The sequence below is a fragment of the Loxodonta africana genome, chromosome 15 (assembly GCF_030014295.1).
Source record: "Loxodonta africana isolate mLoxAfr1 chromosome 15, mLoxAfr1.hap2, whole genome shotgun sequence".
Taxonomy (NCBI): Eukaryota; Metazoa; Chordata; class Mammalia; order Proboscidea; family Elephantidae; genus Loxodonta; species Loxodonta africana.
The window spans coordinates 10849376-10873973 of NC_087356.1; the positions used below are offsets into that span (position 1 = coordinate 10849376).

The following is a 24598-nucleotide window of genomic DNA, read 5'->3' on the forward strand; positions in this document are numbered from 1 at the left end:
AACACTGCCTGATCCTGCAGCACCCTCACAATCGTTGCTATGTTTGAGCCCATTGTTGCAGCCACTGTGTCAGTTCATCTCATTGAGGGCCTTTCTCTTTTCGCTGACCCTCTCTTTACCAAGTAGGATGTTCTTCTCCAGGGACTGGTCCTACCTGCTAACATGTCCAAAGTACGTGAGACGAAGTCTTGTTATTTTCGCTTCTAATAAGCATTCTGGCTATACCTCTTCCAAGACAGATTTGTTTGTTCTTCTGGCAGTCCATGGCATAATATTCAATATTCTTCTCTAACACTGTAATTCAAAGGCTTCATTTCTTTGGTGTTCCTTATTCATTGTCCAGCTTTCACATCACATCACCATTAGATGATCAATAAAGTTGGAGTCCTGGTGGAGAGCAGAGATGAAGTCTGACTGGGCATACTCTGGGTATAGCCTGCCCTGGTCAAGACTCACTGTGGCTCCGTAGTGGTCCTCAGAGCAGATCCCAGCTGGGAAAAGCTCACCTAAACTTTCTGAGGCTGAATCTTCATCCTCACCAGCAGCTTTGGAGACTAACCTGCTGTGGAGACTAGCCTTGATGGCCTGGATTAAAGTCTCAGTCTGCTTCTGCTTCCTTTCTTTCAACTTTGCTTTCCCTACATCCCTCTGTTCAGTTCGCTTCACATGTTTGCTTTTGCCCTCATTCCAGAAGCTTCTCCTTTTTGGCATCTATCTTCAGCCCCTCATCATACCAGCTCAGGGCCTCAGCCAAGCTTTTTAGTTCCAGATGGCTTAGGGCATCTCTTGCCATTGCTTTGAGGTGACAGGAGTTTAGCTTCCTGGCAGACACCCCATCACGGGGGCAGAATGAGAATTGCCCAGGTACTACTCTGCCCACTTGCTGTACAGGACAACGTTCAAATCCCAGCCTGCACGTTTCTTCTTTAATTCTTCTCTGTATGAAAGCAGAGCTTTCTTGTAGTCTTTTTCTTTAATCATTGTCCTTATCTTGACAGGTCTCGGCCTGTTGTTTTGGAGATGGCTTGTCATCAAAATAATCGACTGGAGCCAAGCTGAGTCAGGACTTTTTGGGGGATAGGTTTCTTCATAAACAGGGACATGTTTTCAAGTTGCTCTTCCCCCGGTCCTGGTGGAAGCTGCTGCAGTAGGGCTGGCTCTGAACTTTTTCAGGAACGAGTCCGTGGCATTGCTGGAGGTGGCGTCTGGCTGAAGCTACTCTGTGGCACCTCTTTGGCCCTTGTGATGTCAGTTTTAAACGCAAATATAAGAGCATTTAAGTGGCATTCAGAATCACCAAAATTACACAATCATCGTATTTCATAGCTCGTACATTCGTAGGTATTTTTTTCTTATCGGAACGATGGAAACGCTGCACAGATCAGGTCACCTGGTTTTATTTCACTTCTTAACTCAAGCAGTTTCTGCCAACATTGTTTATCCTTGGCTTGCTGATGAGTAAGGAAAGATGAGAAAGAAAAAGAGTCATGGGCTGCCCTAACTTTCCCATTCCTTCCATGCCACCATTTTAAGAGAAGTTGAAAGCTCCCAACAAGGAAATCACTGGGTGGTGCGAATGGTTAAGCACTTGGCTACTAACCAAGGTTGGCAGCTTGGATCCGTCCTGAGGTGTCACAGAGGAAAGTCTTGGTGATCTGCTTCCAAAAGGTTCACTAAAAAAGAAAAACAAAATCTCAGACCTCTTGCTGTTGAGTTGACTCCAAGGCATAGCGATCCTGCAGGACAGAGTAGACCTGCCCCGCAGGGCTCCCAGAAGCAGACTGCCACATCTTTCTTCTGCAGAGCGGCTGGTGGGTTCAAAACGCTGACCTTTCGGTAAGCAGCCGAGCGCTTACCCACTGTGCCACCAGGGCTCTTTTCTGAAAGATCGCAGCCATGGAAAACACACGGGCTCATCATGAGTCGCAGTGGATTCAGCGGCAACAGGTTTGGTTTTGGTTAAATCGAGGAAGTGACACCAGTAAGAAAGGATGTGACAGCAGCACCCAGGGATGCTGGTCATTTGTGTGTCTGGTGTGAACAGAAAGAATGGCTTCTCAGGGCTGTCAGCACCCCCCGTTTACTCAGTCGTAGATAGAATATTAATCTTGTGCTCACTCTGAGTCTTACTGAACTCCCAGGAGTTGAGAATTCTGAGCTCATGGAGCATTATAAACACCATGTGTGGATGGGGTGGCAAGCCACGGTGGTAGGCACGGATATGACACGTGTCTCCTCTGCTCATGTGCTTGTTCCATTGCCCCATCTAACTTCACTTACAAAACACAAGTTCAAAAATAAAATTATTAAGAATCTCAAGATGATGACCACAGCTGACTTGGTTTAGACTCATGGCAAAGCCATGCGTATCAGAGTAGAACTGCACTTCATAGGGTATTTAATGGCCGTAACCTTTTGGAAATGGTTCACTAGGCCTTTCTTCTCGGTACCTCTGGGTGAATTTGAACTACTAACCTTTCAGTTAGTAGCCTAGTACTTAACCATCTGTGCTACTCAGGGACTCCAATAGAGCATTAAACCAAGCATGGGACCCTTCTAAACATGGGGCCTCACATGATGACAGAGATCACATGCCCATGAAGCCAGCCCTGACTGAGAGTAATCACACATTACTTGTGCAGTAAAAGCAAAATGACAAAGTGAAAGTTTACTATATTTATCAAATCAGACCATAATTAGTGACAACCCCATCTTCAAAATCAATGTTGGTTAAATGTCAAGGTGACTGATAACTTGTCAAATGAATTGCTTACCAATTCGTTTCATGATATAAAATTTGCTCAAAGCATTTTCTAAAAGGAGACGAAATTAAGAACAAACATGTAAATATATTCAGCTCTTAGTCTCTTGTTGTATAATTTTATGCATGATTAATGTCTTAAATAGTGAGAGGATACACCTTAACAAAAATAAAGTGGGCTTATAATACGCTGTCTCTCTAGTCTAAATTTTAAAAAATTCCTTGGACATAGAATCGTTGAAGATAATGTAGTCTCCTTTTAAAGAAAAAAATAAGAATGCACTTGGTTGGCACAATACAAATGACTAAAAAGTAAGTTGAGGTCTTTAGAGAGTCATTTTGGTTCCAGGAAAACTAAGATGTTTTTCAGGGCAAAATAATTTCTGTTAACAAAGGAAAAAAAGCCTTATGTAATGTCATTTAGTAGGAAATGAGAAAATTCTCATTTTTCCCCACCAAATGCTATTGACAAAGTATTAAAAAAAGGAGAAAAGCCTGTCTGTGAAGATCACGTGAGCATTTCCACCAGCTAGTGTCTGAGAATTGCTCTGGTCAATGCAGAAACTGCTTTCAAAGGAGAGAAAAAATACCTTTCTAGAGATAAAGCTAACCCATGGCATTTGGAATGTCTTCTTCCTCGGCTGGGTGAACTGAGGGTCTCTTCCTTTTCACCAGGACAAGGATTTCAATCCAAGGACCACTCAGAAAAGTTTATAATAGGGAGTTGAACTTTCCAACTCTCAACTTTCTGAAGGGCAGTGAGTTTTTTAGTTTCTTGGCAGGAGAAGTCCTGGTATAAAACATAGCTAATAAGGGGTGCTAACAAAAAGGTCAGCAGTTCGAATCCACCAGCCACTCCTTGGAAACCCTATGGGGCAGTTCTACTCTGTCCTATAGGGTTGCTATGAGTCAGAATCAGCTTGACGGCAATGGGTTTGGTTTTTTTGGTTTACCATTCCATGCTTGTTACTTTCTCCCTTTGTGTCACGTTTCTTCCAGGGTACCTTGTGTACCTGTGACTTACAGCTGAAATACCCCAAGACGGTGCTTCTTAATCCTCTAACCCCAAACCAAACCCAACCCATTGCTGTTGAGTTGATTGCAACTCATGGCCATCCTACAGGTTACGGAGTAAAACTGCTCCATGGAGTTTTCTTGGCTGTAATCTTTGTAGAGTAGATCAACAGGACTTTGTTTCGTGGCCCCGCTGGGTAGGTTCAAACCACTAACCTTTGGGTTAGTAGTCAAGCATAAACCATTTGTACCACCCAGCAACTAGACCCTAGGAAATCTTAATAAAGATCCAGGTGAAACAGGAAGACAGGAAAGGGCTTTCTCCGTCATCAGTGAAGCTCTGCAGTGTCATCGGACTTGCTCAGGTAAGATGCCTTTGTCTACCTGAAGTCTACCTGCCTTCAAGCAGGTAGGACTGCTGCTATTGGTCAGTCATTCCCACAGCATGAAGACAGGGCCATTCTCCTCATGGGAGGGGGCGCATTTGTGCTTTTATCTTGGGTGAGTATCACCAGCCTAAAAAGTAGAGTTTTGCCCAGTGAAATTAGATTTTATTTTTCTAGGAACTAAGAATTTCCAAAGAGATTCCTGCAACATGTTTTTTAGAATAATCATTTAGATTTTTAGAGGGATTTTGACAGAAACACAAATATTTTTATGTCCTAATCTCACTAGCATTCATTGAGTTTTTTCTGTATACCAGGCACCATGGGAATAGAAAACTGAACTGGGCAATGATTCCCTGATTCGAGGATCTTAGAGTACCATATAGGAGATCAGATATGGAGGGAAATCCATATGATAGAAGAAAGACAGTGGTGTTATAAAACGTGTACAGTACTGTAGGTGTTCAGAAAAGGAAGCAAGGGCTTCTGGCTAGACAACCTAAAGAACTCTGTGCAGGAACCAGCATTTTAGCTGGATCGAAAAGATGGGAGCAATTTAGACACATTGAAGTGGCAACAGTATGGGCAAGGCAGAGCGACAGGAAATTTCCAAGACCTCTACTGGCGATGGTAAGTTCAGCTTGTGGAGAATGTACACTCGTGAAATGGCTCTTAGGAAATGAGGCTGAAAAGATTAAATTGTTCAGCCCAGTTGACTCTGACTCATGGCCACCCCATGTGCGTCAGAGTAGAACTGTGCTCCATAAGGTTTTCCATGAATGATTTTTTCTAAAGTGTATCTCCAGGCCTTTCTTCTGAGGTACCTCTGAGTGAACTCAAACCACCAACCTTCGATTCAGCAGCTTTAGCTGTTGACACCACCCAGGGACTTCATTTTAAACTGTAGAGAGAGAATTAAACACCTGGCTGAGGACTGAACTGCTGAAGGCCTTTGAGCCAGGAAATGACTTGATCTTTCAATCAGCAAGAAAATGATTCTGTAAGAGGGTGCAGGGTGGATGAAACTTGAGAGAAAATGGGAAAAAAGAGACCCAACCCTGAAAAACCCATTGTTGTTGGGTCAATTCCGATTCATAGTGACCCTATAGGAGTCATACTGACCCTATAGGACAGAGTAGAACTGCCCCATAGGGTTTCCAGGGAGCTCCTGGTGGATTTGAACTGCTGACCTTTTGGTTAGCAGCCAAAGTCTTAGCCACTGTGCCACCGGGGTTTCCAAAAAGAGACCACTTGGGGGTTATTAGAAATGTCCAGGTAGGAGGGCATGAAGTTTTGAACTAGAGTGGAGGGAAGGAAGAAGGCTAAGTCTAGGCAGTTGTTCACTTTGGGGACAAGAGAGACAGTGATTATAGAGTCAAACCCGATAATGCTTTACAGCCTTTTGCAAATGAAGGTGAAAGAAGAGCCTAACCCCATGCAAGGTCACAGCCTAGGGGCACAGAATGAACAGTGGAAATACCACAAGGGAAAGAGGCTTTGCCAAAAGGATTTTTTGGCCTGTGTGCTTCTCTTCTCTCCAACACCCTCTGCTGTTCCCCCCTGCCCCCACCAGCTATATGGCATTTTAGGGAATCGCTTGTTGTCAGTTGCCGTCACATTAGCTCTGACTCATGGTGACCTTATGTATAAACATGTTGCCGTCCATTTGGTTCTGACTCATAGCGCCCCTGATGGACGGGGTAGAACTGCCCCTACAGCTTCCAAGGCTGTAATCTTTAAGGAAGCATTCTGCCACATCTTTCTCCCACATTGCAGCTGGTGGGTTTGAACTGCCAACCTTCTGGTGAGCAGCATACAGTATGTTGCTGTTCCCAAACTTAGTCAATTAAAATCCACTTTTCATATGTTATCTCCTAGTCCAGTGTCTTTAGGGAACACTGACCCACAACTTATAGTAACCGAGAAGCCCCAGGGTTGGATGACCCAAGAGTTCCATTTTAATCTGCACTATTGGCAGAGAATATTGAGTATACCACAGACTGCCAAAAGAATGAACAAATCAGTCTCAGAAGAAATACAACTAGAATGTTCCTTAGAAGTGAAGATGGTGAGACTTCAGTTCACTTACTTTGGATGTGTCGTCAGGAAAGACCAATTGCCAGTAAAGGGTATCATGCTTGGTAAAGAAAAGGGTCAGTGGAAAGAAGGGAAACCCTCAATGAGACGGATTTACACAGTAGCTGCAATAATGGACTCCAGCATGGCAGTGACCACAGAGATGGAGCAGGACCGGGCAACATTACCTTCTGCTCCTGACTCGATGGCAACTAACAACAATACACCTAAAACGTGGATGATAAACCACCTTCTGAGTTGAGGGCTGGGGGGCCGAGACAAAGGCCATCTTTGGTACCAACGCTCTCTGTCCCTCTGGGCCTGATGCAGCCTTGTATGAATGGCAGCTGTGCACATTTGGGTCCCGGACCTTGATTGAGCATTTGCCACAGGAGCACCGAATATGCAGAGGACGATGAGTCCTTGATTTACAGTCCAAAGGCCTGAATTAGGAGCCTTCGGTTTCCTTTTACCAGCTTTCTGGTCTGGGACAATTTGCCTCATCTGTTTGAGTCTCCTCTGAAATATGGCAGCAATAATTCATTTTATCACCAAATATTTATTGACCACTTTCCATAGGCCAGGCACTTCCCAGATTCTGGGGATACAACAATTGCTCAATCCAGGGATTTTAAGCAGATCGTAACTAACAGTGAAGCTGCCGTTCCTGGGATTCCACGGTCCTAGTTATTTTGATGAGGAATGGCTGATGAGACCTTCACGATTTGCTTGCAAGGTAACAGTAACTGCCAAAGGTGAAAACCTAACTATTTGGTGCTGAATTAAAGGCTCTGATGAGCAGACAGCTCGGCTGCAGTATCACAGGATTTTCTAAAGGCAGAACTTGGCCATCGTGTCACTTCACATCTCCCCAGGGAATGAAACACTGATGAGTCAAGGCTGTTTTCCAGAAATGTGCTGCAGGAATGACAGCATTTCCCCTGACAAGTCTTTTATATCAAAGTGGCTCAACATTAAGGCTGAAGCTCAGAGGGAGGACTAATGTGTTGAATTGGAAATGAATTTTTCAAAGAGTAATATCAAGGTGTTAAACAGAGGGAAGCAGCTGCCACTGGTAAGAGGACCGTTCCTTCAGAAAGACTGGAAGGAGAGCAGGGTTAAGCTTGGACACGCCGTGTGCCTGTGTGTGTGATCTACGACACAGTGCCTTCTCAAGGAAGCTGTTGTTGTTTTTAGCTGCCATTGAGTCGGGGCCTGACTCATGGTGCCTCCATGTAAGATAGGATCAGATTGCTGTAGTCTATAGGGTTTTCACTGGCTGGTTTTTAGAAGTAGGTCTCCAGGCCTTTCTTCCTAGTATGTTTTAGTCTGCAAGCTCCACTGTAACCTGTTCAGCAACACAGCAACAGACAAGCTTCCACTGGCAGAGGAGTGGTAGCTGTGCCTGAAGTACATCAGCCAGGAATTGAACCCGAGTCTCCCGCATGGAAGGTGAGAATCCTACCACTGAACCACAACTGCCCTCCTCAAGGAAGCTATGCACTAAAAAAACTAGGCGTATCAAATTAACATACCGTCAACTTCCTTAGTTCATCTCATTTAATCCACCAGCAGCTCTGCAACCTTTCTCTGTTACAGGATGCGGAAACAAAGACTCAGAGAAAATGTGACATGCCCAAGGATATATAAAGCTTGAATGACCTATTTATAAGCTTGATCTATTAAATAATATTATAGGGTCGTCTATGAGTTGGAATCGACTCGACAGCACTGGGTTCTGGTTATATATATATGTATTTAGTAACAGACTATATCACCTGTAGCAGTCAGAGTCTCAACAGGAAACAGATGGCATGCTAAAAATATGAAAATTCAAGGAGAGTTTCTTTAAAAAGAGACTTTTACACAGGTGTGAGTGAGTGCACTACCTGGCTTGGTAGCAGCTAAGCTGTTAGCACCCCTGAAAGGAGGTGAGAGGATGGTTATCTGAACTCAGAGGGGAGAGCTGAGCAGAGTGGCTTCCTGGAGAGCAGCAGGGATCTTCTGAGGAGGGACACGGCCATCTCCACAGTCCTGTCAGGAGGGGCACTGGGACAACTACCCTGACCTCATCCTTCTCCTTTCCTCCCAGCCAGATCTATCCCAGACAGAAGCCAGAGGCCATGGGAGCCTTTGATGTGGTTCATATAGGTCAGCTTCTGGGGCAGGGAGCTGAGGGGACGGGGGGAAGAGAAGATATGAAGAGTGAGAAAGAGAAGTTAGCTCAGATGGAGAAAGTACACACACTTCTGCCTGTCGATTCAGGCAGTTGGGGGTTGTGGAGTTGATTCCGTCTCATAGCAACCCCAGGTGACAGAGTAGAACTGCTCCATAGGGTTTTCTGGGCTGTGGGCTCTGATAATCTTTACAGCAGCAAATCCCCAGGTCTTCCTCCCGCAGGGCTGCTCCATGGGTTTGAACCAGCAATCTTCAGTTAGCAGTCAAGCGCCTAACCGTTGTACCACTGGGGCTTCTTGCCATTCATTAGTCTGACAATAGAAACAGACGAACCAGCTGATGAAATTTAACAAATCTTTCTCCCAAGAACACACTGAAGCTGAGAAGTGTCGAAACGACTGCTGCTTTCTTACTGCACACACACAAAAAAGTGAAAAAGAAAAAAAAATTTTTTTTTTTTTTTTTTAAAGTCATAGGGCCTCAGAACTTTGCTGTCTGAAATTCTGGCAGGAAGAAGGAAATCTTCTGCTCTTGGATCTCAGATTGGCTGACACGGAGAGACATCCTCAATGTCTAACCCAGGTGCAGAGCTTCAGAAGAAGTTTCTAGACATAAACACCCACATCCTGCCTGACCTTATGATTTCCAAGGAAATAGGACCCTGGGTGCATACAGCCCTAGAAATACAGCCAATCAAAATGCTGATTCATTTAAATTTTGCTTAACTCCGCCCTTCCCCCAACTTCTCCAAACACCCTAGCTTTTCCTTTTTTTTTTTTATTTTTGGTGAGAGACTCCACAGTCCTTCAGATAGGCCTGCTTCATTGCAATGAGCCGAGAAACCTGGCTTTACCAAACTACATGTTTGTCCCCAGTGCTTGGGCTCGGACAGGGATAGTTGGAAAGATTTGCCTCCCTCACCATCCTTTCCTCTCTTCCACTGTTAAGAGTGTCACACAATGATGAGTTTTTTCCAGTTCTGTAGTTTATGAGAGTCCCTCGGGCTTTCAGGAAAGAGAATGAGTTTGAATCCTAGCAGATAACCTGCTTTTTCACTCTGAAAATGCTTAGCATTTTTCTCTTTTTCTTTGGACTTTTTGTCAAGCTCTCTCTAGTTTAAGTGTGAATTTTTTTTTTTTTTTCCTCTCCTATCCTTCTCAGCGTTCAGTAAGCCCTTTCAAATTGAATTTGGGACCCATTCTGCCTCTCTGTCCTCCAGGTGGATAACTTTTGGAAAGAAAAGCAGGTACTAGATGGGGAGACCTTGGGCCACCATTGCACCGTGCACACCTGGCACCTGGCCTCTTCCCCATCCAGCGAGTTTGAGGTCCACTGAGAGAGTGGTTCGATTTTCTGGATGCTTCTGAGGGAGTTATCAGTTGCTTTTCTGATGTGGAAATTGAGCAGAAGCCCCCTCCACGGACACCTTCCATTGCCATTGCTGTTGAGTCAATGTCAACTCTTAGCGACCCTGCAGGACAGAGTAGAACTGCCCCATAGGGTTTCCAAGAAGCAGCTACTAGATTAGAACTGCTGATCTTTTGGTTAGCAACCAAGCTCTTGACCACTGTGTCACCAGGGCACACACATTACTGGGCAAAGACCCTCTGCCTGGAGGAGTGGATCCTGCAGGTTCAAACATGGTTACTCCAGATTAAGGTCATTCTGCAAAAACTGTCTCTGCCTCACTATTGAGTTAGCAGATGTCTTCCTGCTACTGCAGTCTAGGAATCACTTGACCACCCCCCCCCCCAAGAGGACACTAGGACCCGTCACCTCCCTTCTTCTCACTATCCAACCACCTATTTTATGGTAGATATTGACCACCTGGAGTCCACGGACCCAACAGGAGGAGGTGGGCTAATCACAGCCAAGTCCAGACTCTTGCAGACATTAGCCAGGGGCAAGACTTGTCTGTTGGCTGCACACCCAGTGTACTGGAGGACAGCTCATGGTCAGGTGGAAGCCAGGAGCACCGAGGGCAGGGCCTAGACCCCTAAATTTCCGTAGCTTTGGCCCTTGGGTGGTGCAAATGGTTAAGCACTCAGCTACTAACCAAAAGGTTGGCGTTTCAAACCCACCCAAAGGCACCTCAGAAGAAAAGCATGGCAATCTGCTCCCATTAGGTCACCCTCATGAAAACCCTATGGACCACAGTCCTACCATGCAACACATGGGATGGCCTTAAGTCAGAATTAACTCAACAGCAACTGGTTCGGTTTCAATTTTTAAGCCACATGGTAAACAAACGATAGCTACGCACCAACTCTCTGCTGGCTGGCTGGGGCTGTCCCTTCCACATTTATATCCTGTCTCATGTACTTTGAGCTGTAAAAATGTGTATAGTCATCTCAGACTACAGCTTACTGAGTGTTGGTATTGCAGACTTTTTCTTTGGGAATGTGGCAGTGAGCACGAACTGGTTCCGCTGAAAATCAGTGTGGAAAATAGTGTCTACTTATTATAATAAACAATAGTCATACCCAGCTTGCCTTCATTGCCTATCCCTATATAGCAGCTCTTTGTAGCATCGAGATGGGAATTCGAAATTTAGAATTCATCTTATTTTCCCTGTCAAATAGCTGTGCCCTTATTTTGAGCGATTTAAGATGAAATGAAACCAATTGTGAGAAAATGATCCAGGAGGAGAGAATGGTGATTGGCCACCCACCCACAGCTGCTTACGGCTCACAGGCCTGAGTGCGGCCATCAGAAGCTCAATGCAAGGCCCCCTCGCATTTTATCTTGGGGTTCTAAACAGCTCCTAATTTGGCAGCGGTGGGGGTTGTTTTCTGGGACCATATGACATACAGTGTAACAGAAAGAGCGTGGTCTTTAAAATCAGAGAGATTAGAGAAGGCACTCCTGACTCCACTACACAGCTCTGTGACCTGTGGCTCATTTATGGACTTTTCTGAACATCAGCTTTCTCCTTGGTAAAATGAGGACAAAAGTTCCTGCCTCACAAGGTTGGGTGTAAGGATTCAATGGAGTAAAGGCTCTAACCCCCAGGACAGTGCCTGTCATATAGCAGTCACTCAGGACCTTGTAGATCTTCACTGCAGTCATCTTGTTGGCCCATCCCCCCTATCTTACGCACAGATAACTATTTTTCCATCAGTTTCGTCCACTCTTTATTCTGACTGCCTGACAGGTAACACAGCCTTCCCCCCACCCCACCCCACAGGTGACAGACAGCATCTGAAAAGTGCTCTGGGATGATATAAATGTAACTGGAATTCATTCAAGCAATTTCTAGTGCATCTGGGCTGGGAATTGCCTTGGATTGTCTTTTTGATCCAAGCTCCCTTCCCCTACAGGCACACCCACAGCCAACAGCTGTTAGTCAGCTTGTTCTGGATTCTGAAACCAGGCCCTACAAGGCAAGCTGCTGCCTCAGCTCCCTTCCCACCCAAGTCAGCTACTATCCATGGTCATTAACTAGCAGACTTCAGGTAAGCAACCTTTGGCAGTGGCTAAAAAAATGCTTCCCTTGCTGTGGCCTTTGTTGAGCATGTGACAATTATCACCTAGACAGGCTGTGGATTTGTTGGGCAGTCAGGGCTGTGTAAACAAGTGCTTGTACCCAGAGACAACAGAGGCTGTGACTGAGTGCCACTCACCAACTCAGCAACTCTTCCCATGGTTGTTGTGTGCCATCGAGTTGATTCTGACTCATAGCGATCCTATAGGACAGAGTAGAACTGCCCCATAGGGTTTCCAAGGCTGTAATCTTTATGGGAGCAGACTGGCATATCTTTCTCCCACAGAGATGCCGGGAGGCTCAAACAACTGACCCTTCAGTTAGCAGCCGAGTGCTTAAGCGTTGCTCTACCAGGGCTCCTTCCTTCCATAGTGGCTATCCTTATTAACCAGGACTTCAGGAAAGGGCATTTGCATGCTCCACTGGGGTTATATACACCAGGCCATGCTACAGTTTCGGTGAACTGACGACTCTCTGTTTGAATCTCTGCCCAGAAACTCATTTTCTGAAGGTTTCTTGTTGTCTTAAGCAGTTCCTAAGAATACTGGTGTGTTAAGGTAAAAACATTGACTAAGGTGCAGGGCACAATGTAATTATCTGGTGCCTGGGTCCCGCCCCCAGGGATTCTGATTCAGGGGTCTGGGATTGGCTTCAGCATTGGGAGTTCTACAAGTTCCCCGGATACTTCTGACGTGAAGGCAAAGCTGAGAATTAGTTCTTTAGGTGGACCTGAGCTGAAATCCCCAGTCATTAATGAGTTGTGGAATCTTGGTTAAGTCCCTAAGTTTCTCTGAACCTCAGTTGCGTCATCTGTGAGAAGATGGCCATGAAACTGACCCCGGAGCCTTGCCCTGAGGATAGACTAAGACGGTGTGTGAAGCAGTGACCGCGGTGCCCAACAGAGTGGGTGTGCCTGCAAAATTAGGGCCCCCACAGGGCCCTGGACAGGGGGGTAGTGGGTATTTTGGGAGGGTTTGGGAGGGCATTGTGCCCTCAGGAGAGTCCTCGATGTGTTTGGATTGGAGACCATCTCTGGGGGATAAGTCCTATGGCTTTGCTTCTGCTCCCCTCCCACTCTGCACTGCTCTCCCCACCGCCCCTTGCAGGTGGGCTGTGTATTTTGTACCATTTACCACAAGTCTGAAAAGGACTAAATATTTTGAAAGGAGGCCTGGTGACACAACAGTTAATTGCTCAGCTGCTAACTGAAAGGTTGGCAATTCGAACCTACCAGCTGCCCAGAGGGAGAAAAGACCTGGCGATCTGTTCCCATAAAGATTACAGCCTAGGAAGCCCTATGGGGCAGTTCTGCTTTATCACATGATGTCACTATGAGTCGGAATCAACTCAACAGCACATAACAACAACAAATATTTTGAAGAATTGAGCTCATTGTTTCCAAACACCCCAGATATTTAGATCTCTGCGTCTTAATTTCTTCAAGGTCATGAGTCTTCAATCATTCTAATGAGAGCTATGGATCGTCTTCCCAAAAGAACGCACTTAGGCATATACAAAGCAGTTTGAATACAACTCAGGGACGTTTATAGACCCACTGGCTCCATCGTTAGCCCTATGGTAAGAGCCCCAGATCTAAATGAACTCAACACAAGTCTTAAGTTTTAGAAAAAGGAACCTCAACACTGTGCCTTGTTGTTGGTCGAGAGCAAGGTGGTGGTGAAGCCAGTTAGAAAAGTCAAATCCCTTAACCTGTGTAACTGGTACTGAGGACACATTTTTATCCTGCCCTTCACAAAGCGAGGAGATAGAAAAAAATAGTTATAATTTATTGCAATTGATCTTGTTACTCAATGTAGAGGTACAAGAAAAGTGCTTATTAGGAGGGCCCCCAACCGTGGGTGAAGTGTTCCTCCCAAATGCTTCCCCTACCACGGCAGCCTCCCTGGGTGGACAAAGGATTCGTGCTTGACTGCTAACTAAAGGTTGGTGGTTGGCAGCCACCCAGCAGTGCTGTGGAAGAAAGCCCTGCTGATCTACGTCTGTGAAGATTACAGCCAAGAGAACCCTACGGAGCAGTTCCACCCTGTTACACATGAGGTCGCCATGAGTCAGATTTGACTTCATGGTAGTGGGTCACCATTACTAAAGCAGGTAACACCCCACGGTGTCTTTGCCTGGTTGCTTGTCTGTCTCTAAAACTACAAATCCTCTTGAGGGTGGAAGACACGATTGTCCTGTTCACCATGGTGGCACCTGGCACAGGCTAGGCAATCCATAAATATTTTTGGAATGACTGAACGCATAAGTGGAAGAACAAGCAAACAAGGGCAAGTAAAAAACACAGTCACAATTAGGTTACCTACGAAATCCAACACAGTGTCAGTATAAAACCCTCCGAATTTTTACTGCAGATGCCTATTCAGTTATAAGTCGGCCTCATCTGTGTCTTCTTTCTTTCTCATTTGCCCGTGTCTTTTGTTTCTCAGTATAAAAAGAGTCAGAGGATTCGGTACTCATAGACAAGAACGGTTCCTGCTTCATTTTGATTCCAGGAACTCAAGCAGCAATATTAGGTGGTGTCTTGCTGCAGTGGTTAAGAGTTATGGCTGCTAACCAAAGATCGGCAGTTCGAATCTACCAGCCGCTCTTAGGAAGCCCTATGGGGCAGCTGTACTCTGTCCTATAGGGCTGCTATGAGTTGCAACTGACTCGACTGCAACAGGTTCAGTTTAGTTTTAGTTATCTAGTGCTGCTTTAACAGAAATACCCCAAGCAGATGGCTTTAACAAACAGAAGTTTATTCTCTCACAGTCTAGTAGGCTAAAATTCCCTCTTTGTCGACTCTGGAGGAAGGTCCTTGTCATCAATCTTCTGCTGGTCTAGGAGCTTCTCAGTGCAGTGACCTGGGGTCCAAAGAACACGCTCTGCTCCTGGCACTGCTTTCTCGGTGGTATGAGGTCCCCCTGTCTCTCCGCTAGCTTCTTTCTTTTGTATATCAAAAGAGATTGGCTCAACGTACAACCTAATCTTGTAGGTTGAGTCCTGCTCCTTAACATAGCTGCCTCTAATCCCACATCATTAACATCACAGGGGTAGGATTTACAACATACAGGAAAATCGCTTCAAATGACAAAGTGGTGGACAATCCCACAATACTGGGAATCATAGCCTCGTCAAATTGAAGCACAACTTTGGGGGACGCAATTCAACCCATATCAAGGGGTGTCTTACATATTTTTAAAACATTTTGTGCTCACCCAGGGAGTATCAAGTGCAATTGTCATATTGGAACGAGGTACAGGAGAGCATAGTCTTAGGTTCTCTTGATGAGTGATGAGGTGCTCTCATGAATACTGATTCTCTAACCTTAGAATAAATGGTGCCCTTGTGGAATATGTCCCCAAACCACTCAGAGAACAGCAGATGTGTAAAGTCCCCATGGAAGGTGGACTGTGGGAGAAGGTGGTAAGTACCAGAGGAATAGAGGGAAGTCTTTGAGGCAGAATCCTGAAAACACCAGGTTTTGAGGGTTGTTTTTACAGTTTGGAGATGAGAAAGGTGGCAAGGGAATCTAAAAAACTAAAAGCAAAGGGAAAACAACCCTCTGCAGAGAAACTTTGGAGCCCTAAATGCCTCACTGCCACCTCAGACTCTCACGAAATTGATTTCCGCCCCTTGGAGAAACTGTTTGCTGTGACTGACCTACTTTTTCACATGAAAGACATGCTCACTGAAGTGGTCTCTTCCCTGAATTGAATGTTAAAAAAAAGCCAAACCCTTCTTTTTCTAAGTGTCAGACACCCATACACATTTGCTAAGAAGGACAGGCTATACCAGTTCTACCCAATGGAACTTTCCGAGATGATGGAAATGCTCTGTATCTGCACCATCCAGCATGACAGCCGCTAGTCCCGTGTGGCTGCTGAACACTGGAAATACAGCTGCTGGCATGAGAGAGGAACTGAATTTTTAATGTTATTTAATTTTAATTAAGTTAAGCTTAGCCACATAAGCTAGTGGCTACCATTACTGGATAGAGCAGAACTATATATACTGATGTCAAAAAGAGTTCCTAGGCATTTTGTTAAGTGAAAAAAAAGCAAACTGCAGTGTCACATGTTTAGTATAAGTCCCTTTTTGAAAATACACACACCCAAAGAAAACAATATATTTGCACATGTAAAAACCCATTGCTCTCAAGTTGATTCTGACTTATAGTGATCCTATAGGACAGAGTAGAACTATCCCATAGGGTTTCCTAGGAGTGGCTAGTGGATTCGAACTGCTGACCTTTTGGTTAGTAGCCGTAGCTCTTAACCACTGTGCTACCAGGGCTCTTTAGTTCCATATAAAAAAGGAGAAATTTTTAAAGACGTTTTCTTGCCTGACGTGTCTGTAGTTACTTTCTCTTTTGGTCTAGTGATCATGGTCAGCTCAGCTGTGTCTAGCTTCTAATACCATGGAAGCCTGAGAATGGTAGGCAACTGGAAGATGCCCTTCTCCAAGAGTCCAGAGACCCTTTACAGCAGGTTGTGGGATAAGCCAAAAATACACACGCGCATTCCCACACGTGAAGTAAAATGGAGTGCTCTGCAGCGGCTGGTACGGTGTTCTCAGTCTCCGTTGTGGAACGTGATCACCCTTGTAAAATATCCAGATGCTGGAGTCGCAGCCCAGAAATTAGATTTCGGTTTGTCTGAATGTGCCCAGGGCAATGTTATTTTTTAAGTTTTCCGGATGACTCTATCGTGTGGCCAGGGTTAAGACCTCAAGCTGAAACAAAGTCATACAGGCACACACAGCAACAGGGAGCAGCTCAGCTGGGCAAGGGCCAAGTAGGGAGACCCTTCACCCCTCCAGCCACCATGAATGAGGGAAGAACATGCAAAAGCTGGTCAGTTTGGCAGCACATGGAAAGGAACATAGCATCTGGACGCTGGAGACACTCAGGGTCGGGTCCTAATCTCCATCCACCCTCCTTTCGTCTCCTGCTGTGGTTTTAATTATGAATGCCATCTCTTTGCAGGCCCATCCCTGGCTCCAGACTCAAATTTCCAACTCCCTACACAACAGCTTAACGTGTCCACTCTTGGATCCCTCCTATACTAGCCCCAGGCTCCTCCTCCATTTCAGAAAATAACACCACTATTCTCCAGCTGCTCCAGCCCAAAGCTAGTCGGTGTACACCTTGCAACTCCCATCTATTTCCTTCTCAAGCCCTACTGGCTTCCACTTTAAGGCAGTGCATATCTCAGCCTAACCATGCCTGACCACCTCCATTACTATACTCTCCTGGGCTGCCATCATTCTTTCTGAACCACAGTAGTGGCCTCCAAATGGGCCTGTCATCACTCTTCCTCCCTGCAGTGGCATCTCCAAGAACATCATGAAGACACTTTTTAACACAGCACTCAGATCTGATGACTCCATGCTCCCAACCCTCCGATGACTTTCTGTCACTCTGAATAACGCCCAGTAACGTCCTGCAGCTCCCAGGCTCTACTGGGACCTGGCTCTCGACTCCCTTCTGAACCCATCTCCTTCTCTGCCACCTTCCTCACTCAGCTCGTCATGTGGTCTTGTTGTAATTCTGGAACTTTTCCTCCCAGAATCTTTGCACCGATCACTCGTCGCTCGATGTTCACTTGGGGCAATCATTGAACTTAGTTAGGTGCCTGTTCAAATGTCACCTCCTAAGGAGGCCTTTCCTGGCCTCCCTACCCCAAGCAAGGGAACTTGTCCCTCCTCTGAAGAACCACTCTGTAGCCCCGTACCTGGCCTTATTTTCTTCATAGCACCGATTATTACCAGAATTTATTGGTTGGTTTTGTTCGTCTCCTCCCATGTCCTCCACTAGAAAGTCAGCACTCAGAGGGCAGGCAGAGACTTTGTATCATTTATTGCTGTATTGCCAGCTCTTAGAACAGGGGCTGGCGCATGTCTCTGGCTGGACTCAAACCTGCAACCTTTCATTTAGCTGCCGAGTGCGTTAACTCTTTGCACCACCCAGGGACTCCAGCACACACCATCGAAGGTGCTCAATATTTGTCGACTGAATGAATTTTCATTATCACCTACTGACTTAACATGACTACATATTTGCTTGTGAAACTTTTCAGTAGAATTCTCTAGCAAGAGGGTTTGGAAATGTGAGGTTGAAGAGCAAAAGTCGCTGTCTAATTCAGATTCTCTGATAGTCCCAAGTGTCCCAGATGCCAAGCAAGGTGGGATATACCTAGGAATGCAGTCTATCCTTCTGGGGCGGTCATAACCAGAACTGAGTTATTCGGATGTATCTGCGTGTTCTTATTGACCCATTGCCACAGACTCGATTCTGACTTGCAGCAACCCTGTAGGACAGAGTAGAACTGCCTGATAGGGTTTCCAAGGCTGTAATCTTTACAGAAGCAGACTGCCACATCTTTCTCCCGAGAAGCGGCTGGTGCGTTTGAACTGCTGGCCTTTTAGTAGGCAGCCATCTTAGGTAGGGGTGAGGGGTATGGGAAGGTGACCTTTTTATCCAGTCTAGGTTACTTTTAAGGCGCCCTGGTGCCACAAACGTTTAAGTGCATGACAGGAAAAGGGTCTGGCTATCTGTTACTGCAAAGATTACAGCCAAGAAAACCCTATGGGGCAGTCCTACTCTCTCACACGGGATTGCTATGAGTCAGAATGGTCTCAGTGGGACCCAACCCAACAACAACAACAAAAAGAAAGAGAAGGTCCATTTCTGAGAGGTTCCTCAGCTGTAAAATGTTGGCTTCAAGTTTCTGTCGATCACCTGGATTCAGAAGGAGCCCTGGTGGCACAGTGTTTGAAAGCTCAGGCTGCTAACTAAAAAACTGGTGGTTTGAATCCACCTTGGAAACCCTATGGTGCAGCTCTTCTCTGTCCTATAGGGTCACTGTGAGTTGGAGTCGACCCCACAGCAAAAAGTTTTTTTTTTTTTTTTAATGTCACAAACTTTTTAGCTTATTATAAACCAAAAATTCCTTTTTCTTGAGTTGGGTTTCTTCCGCTGTCAGAAGAACAATTGTTTCAAAAGGTCTGCATTATCACGGAGACCTTGTGCCGTGGTATCTGACCGGCCCGCCGTCTTTCCTCTACTATGAAGGCTGGCTTAGCACAGGGAGGGCTACAGGAAGTTATGCTGCTGAGCCACCAAGCCCAAACAACTGTTTAATCATGTTGTCAAGGAATCCCACGTGGTACATATGGCTAAGCTGCTCAGCGGCTCACTGAAAGGTTGGAGGTTTCAGTCCACCCAAAGGTGCCTGGGAAGAAAGGCCTGGCAATCTATGTCTGAAATATCAACCACAGAAAATCCTGTGGAGGACAGTTCTACCCTGATGCACATGGGTGGCTCTGAATCAGGGTCATCTCAATCGCAGCTGGTTTAATGTCGCCAAAATAATAGCCGCTTGGAACAGCTTGATGTCTTTCCTTTTTCATACGGTTTCCTCAGCAAAGGTAAAGAAGTTGGTAGCTCTGTGAGCTGGGTGATTTACTCAGCAGGACCAGGGAAGAAGGATGGGAGGGTGTGTGACAGAGAGCTGATAATTTACCAAGAGCCCTTCCCAGCTATAAAGGCGGCTCCCAGAGGGCCATTCACAGGAACTGTCTCTGGGTTAGGACTTCCTGCAAGTGCAGAAGGCTGGGCAGGATAGTGGGAAAGCAGAAGCCCTATTTGCAAATCAGCGTCTCTAGGTCTTGCTCCCCGGGGCAGCACTTAGGCCTGCTTTGAGAAGGACAAACCTTATCTTAATAGGTGCCTGATTCTCAGATTCTACTGAAAAAAAAGCTCAGTAACACAGTCACTCCTGAGGTTTACCCTTCAGCCAAAGATTAGACAGGCCCATAAAACGAAATGAGACTAAAAGGGCACACCAGCCCTGGGGCAAGGACTAGAAGGCAGGAGGGGACAGGAAAGCTGGTAACAGGGAACCCAAGGTCGAGAAGGGAGAGTGCTGATGTGCCTTGAGGTTGTTAACCAGTGTCATAAGACAATATGTGTGCTGTTTAATGAGAAACTAGTTTGTTCTGTAAACCTTCACCTCAAGTACAACTAAAAACAAGATCACTTGGAGAATGTGTACTTTTAATAAAAAATGGACATTTTTATAAAGTAGGTGCGATTTGAATATTTCAGTTCTAAACCCTCAATTCTGACTCATAGCAAACCTGTAGGACAGAGTAGAACTACCCCATAGGGTTTGCACGGAGAGGCTGGTGGATTCGAACTCCTGACCTTTTGGTTAGCAGCCAAGCTCTTAACCACTACGCCAGCAGGGCTCCTTGGAAGGGTTGCTAGGAGTTGGAATTGACTTGACAGCAATGGGTTTGGTTTTTTGGTTTTAAGCCCTCAATGCCATTTAAATATGACACACTGAATATGTACTCAGTTTTGTTCTTAAAAGAACAAACTCTGTGCCGGGCTAGGATTAATATGAGGAAGGTATGTGTCACACACCTGGAGCTGTAAGATCTCATATGTCTGTCTGGAATCTATATACATGTACATATGTATATAACCAAAAACCCATTGCCATCGAGTCAATTCCAACTCATAGCGACCCTATAGGACAGAGTAGAACTGCCCCATAAAGTTTATATATTCAGCTAAAAATGTTGATAGAAAAAATTTTTGAAGTATACATATAAACCAAAACTTGCAAAAATGAGAAACTTTTTTAAATTAAAACAAAACAAAACTGACTGAGCACCTTCTGAAGTGCCAGAAACTAAGAACTGGGAATGGAAAACCAAACAACCTACGGCCCTTGCTCTTGAAAACCTACCAGTCCGTGGCAAAGCATGACTAAGAGTTTTCAGAATGCTTTGCAAGAAACAAACAAAAAAATCTGACTTCAACTAACCTAAATGATTTAGGAAATTAAAAAGCTCAGAAGATTTGAAATGTGAAGAGGGCTTCCATGAGGCTTGACCCCAGGCCTCAGAGGCTCTCACCAGGATTCAGCTTCTTTCCATCTTTCCTCTCTGTCTTTTCATATCTTCTTTGTTCTTGGTAGTGTCTTCACTCCGCCATGCCTACCCTGTACTCTCACTTCTCTCTGCAGTCCTGCTCCCTGGGGACTAGGGCGAGGTGCTCAGGGAAGGTAACGCTCTGAATTTTGAAGGCGGACTATGCATTGGATTGCCAGTGGAAGAAGCACATTCCAGGCAGAGAACAGCCTTCTCGAAGGCGTGGAGGAGCGAAGCTTTTGGAAGAGTCTGGGAACTGAGGACAGTTTACTTAGTGTTGCTGGAGGACAGAGTCTGAGTGAGTGAGGCTGGAGAGGTTGGCTGGGGATAGATCATCTCTGCCCTGAGCTAAGGGGTCAGAGAACACTGTGTTCTAAACGCCATGTGTCTTAGTTAGCGATTGCTGCTGTAACAGAAATAAGTGAGTAAAAAACTCTAACAAATTTGTTTTCTCAGTTTAAGAAGCTTGAAGTCCGAATACAGGGCAGGTGCTCTAGGGGGAGGTGCTCTCCCTCTGTCCGCTCTGGGGGAAGGTCCTTGTCTCTTCAGCTTTTATTCCTAGGTTCCTTGGCCATCATGTAATGTGTATCCTCCTCTCAATTTGTGCTTGCTGGCTTACTCTGCTCTTTTGTATCTCAAAAAAGATCGACTTAAGACGCACCCTATATTAATACCACCTCATTAGCATAACAGAAAACTACAGGTAGTCCCTGGGTTACCAGATCCCTTCCTAACTGTGTCTTTAGGTGCAATTTGTAGGTAAATCCGAACATAGGGTTCTTATTTAGCCTTACTTCAGTGCACAAAAAGTCTCGAAGTCTTTTCAATGATTTAAAAGTGCAGCAAGGGAAGGTGATTCTGATGAAGAATTTGTTGTGAGTAGGGGCTGCTTCGATGAATAAGAGAGACTGAAGAATGAACACCTTTAAATTACAATGTTGGTGAAGAATATTGGATATACCACGGACTGCCAGAAGAACAAACAAATCTGTCTTGGAAGAAGTACAGCCAGAATTTGTCTCACCTATTTTGGACATACTATCAGGGGGATCAGTCCCCGGAGAAGGACATCATTAAAGAAGAGGAAGACCCCTCAACAAGACAGATTGACACGGTGGCTGCCACAATGGGCTCAAGCATGACAAAGGTTGTGAGGATGGTGCAGAACTGGGCAGTGCTCTGTTCTGTGGTACGTAGGGTCACTGTGAGTTGGAACTGACTCACTGGCACCTAACAACAGGGTTTGGTTCAATCTTTTCAAAGTGAGGGTAACTTTACATATATTACAGAGCAAGCACGAATTGTCTCTAAGCTGGACTTTGGTAACCCGAGGGCTGCCTATGTTCCCAAATGGGTTTTCATCCGCAGGTATAGGGGTTAGGATTTACAACACATAATTTGGGAGACACCATTCACCCCATAGCAGCAGGAAAAATAATTTTAAGCTGTGAGTGCAATAAGATCCGTATTTTGAAAAGGTAACTAAAAAGACTGACTCAGCTGCTTTAAACAATAAGGAAGTTCATTGTCTCACAGGGCACTAATTCAGAGGTAGGGTGGCTCCAGGCTTGACAAGGTCAGCGACTGAAAGATGACTTCAAGGACTTGGTTTCTTTCTGTTTATCTGCTCTGCCGTCCTCCATTCTACCAGCACCAGCAGCTGCCAAGGCGACTCTGACGTATGGCGACCCCACGTGTTTCAGAATCATGCTCCACGGGGTTTTCAGTGGCTGGTTATTCAGGAGCAGATCACTAGGATTTTCTTTTGAGGTGCCTCTGAGTGGACTTGAACCATCAACCTCTTGGTTAGCAGCCGAGTGCATTAACCATTTACATCACCTAGGGACTCACTGCTACCTTTGTGTGGCCTTCATCCAAGGCCTGGCTCCCCTCGTGGTCAGAGGATGGCTGCCAGGGGCAAGGAGGACCAGGCGCTTTCTCATACACATCCAATAATGGGGGAGAGTAGGAAAAAGACAGAGAAATTCCCTCCCAAGTATAAAGGGATAGTTGTTGGTTTCAAGCTTCTGGCAATCACCTGGATCCAACCATGCCTAAAGTCATGAGCTTTTTAGGCATATAAGCCAACGAATCCCCAAAAGGATCAGTCAGGAAGAGGGTGATGGGTGTTGGGTGGGAAACCAACAGTGTGCATGCTACCCAGACCCCAATCCCTTTTTTAACACCCAGGGGCCTGTTGTGTCTTGGAATTCAGAATTTTTAGATTTTAAAGAGGTAATGGAGGGCCTATAACTCACGTTACATTATACCTCCAAGGGAGCTCTGAGGCAGTACTCCCCACTCAAATATGTTAAGAGTTCTGCAGGAAATGTACGAATATTCATAGATTAGGAAAAGAGATGGCAAACAGCCTCACACCAGCTCAGCTCACGTTTTGCAGTCAGAGGAGTTACAAGCATGCTTTTAAGCTCCGTTCCGTTTCTCGGTGTGGGAGCTATGGGAAAGGAGCTGTGTTCCCACGTTGCGCTGTGACTGGAGAGGAGGGAAGTGGTGGGATGGCAGGGTGGGGGACGACAACCAGGGTCAGAAAGACTGGTAAATGAAGCTATTGTAGAGGTGGTGGTAGGATATGGGGACAGCCCCGGCAATGGCTGTGGGAACAGACAGTTGGGATGGACACAAGAGATATCAGGGGAAATAATGATTTAAAAAAAATGAAATGAATTATCTGAAAAAGTCGCAAAGTCCTTCTTCTACCACTAGAGGTCATAAAGATCTAAGAATAAGCCTGGCCTTAATAAATTTTTGCGGTATTTGCAAGTTCATTTATGTGGAAGGATCTCCAAGACAGATTAAAAGCCCTAATTTTTATTTATTAATAAGTTTCATGTACATAACATTGAGCTATACACTTTCCTCGGTATACATAAAAATATATGTGTATGTGTGTCATAAATTCATATGTACCCATAGTCTCGAGATCGCAAGTGCCCCTCCAGTCTTGAAATCCATTTGATTTTGGCAGTCAGGGGGGCCCTGCCTCTAAGCGCACCTTACCTGAGAGGAGAAAGACCTCTCTCAGGCTCCCCCGCCGCCATTGCCACAGATTATCAGCACAGTGAGCTTCTTGTTCTTATTGGCATTTAGAGAAGTAAGGAGAGACTGAAGAGATGAAAGACAGGGCAGATAATTCTAGATGGGAGTGTAGCGAGATCAAGTTAGTCACATGAGAGTGGTCCCGGATGCCCCCTTCTTTGGTCCAGGATGTTGTTGTCTAGCGCTTAGGCCTAGAGGTTTTGCCCCTGTGGTGAAGAGAAGAGAGATTATGGGGATTTGGGAGGAGGAAGCAGATGTGGGGTGTGAGGGGAAGTGGAGAAGTCAAGAAAGGGGCTTTTAATTGCCGCTGCTGTGAACTGTGTGTATCATCCCTGTAAGAGTATTGCAGAAATACTAAGAGTTAAGATAAAGAGTTTTGTCTGCTGGACCATATTTCTTTGACTACAGTGCTTCACTTCTCTGAGGCTGGATGGTGGAGATGGCAGCTTCCTGAGGAGAGGGCTCAGAGCTCTGAGGAGAACACTAGAATTGCAAAGGACTCCAGTCCCTCAATGAGTCCAAAGTACCATCTTTTTTGATGGGGAAAGAGAGGCCAGTGAGGCAAGATGACCATCCTGAGGACACAGCTGTTTAAGACACTAGATCAAGCTCTATGACTTGAGGCCAAGCACTTTCCTCTGTTTGACTCAGAAGCAACTATCCTGGTTAGCTGGAAGGTCAAGGCAGGGGCAAGTGCTG

The 24598-nt window shown here is 45.5% G+C and overlaps 1 pseudogene; it reads right to left on the reverse strand.

Moving 5' to 3' along the window:
- Positions 1-338: 338 nt before the first annotated feature.
- On the reverse strand, positions 339-23901 carry LOC100670532 (tetratricopeptide repeat protein 4-like; annotated as a pseudogene).
- Positions 23902-24598: the final 697 nt, after the last annotated feature.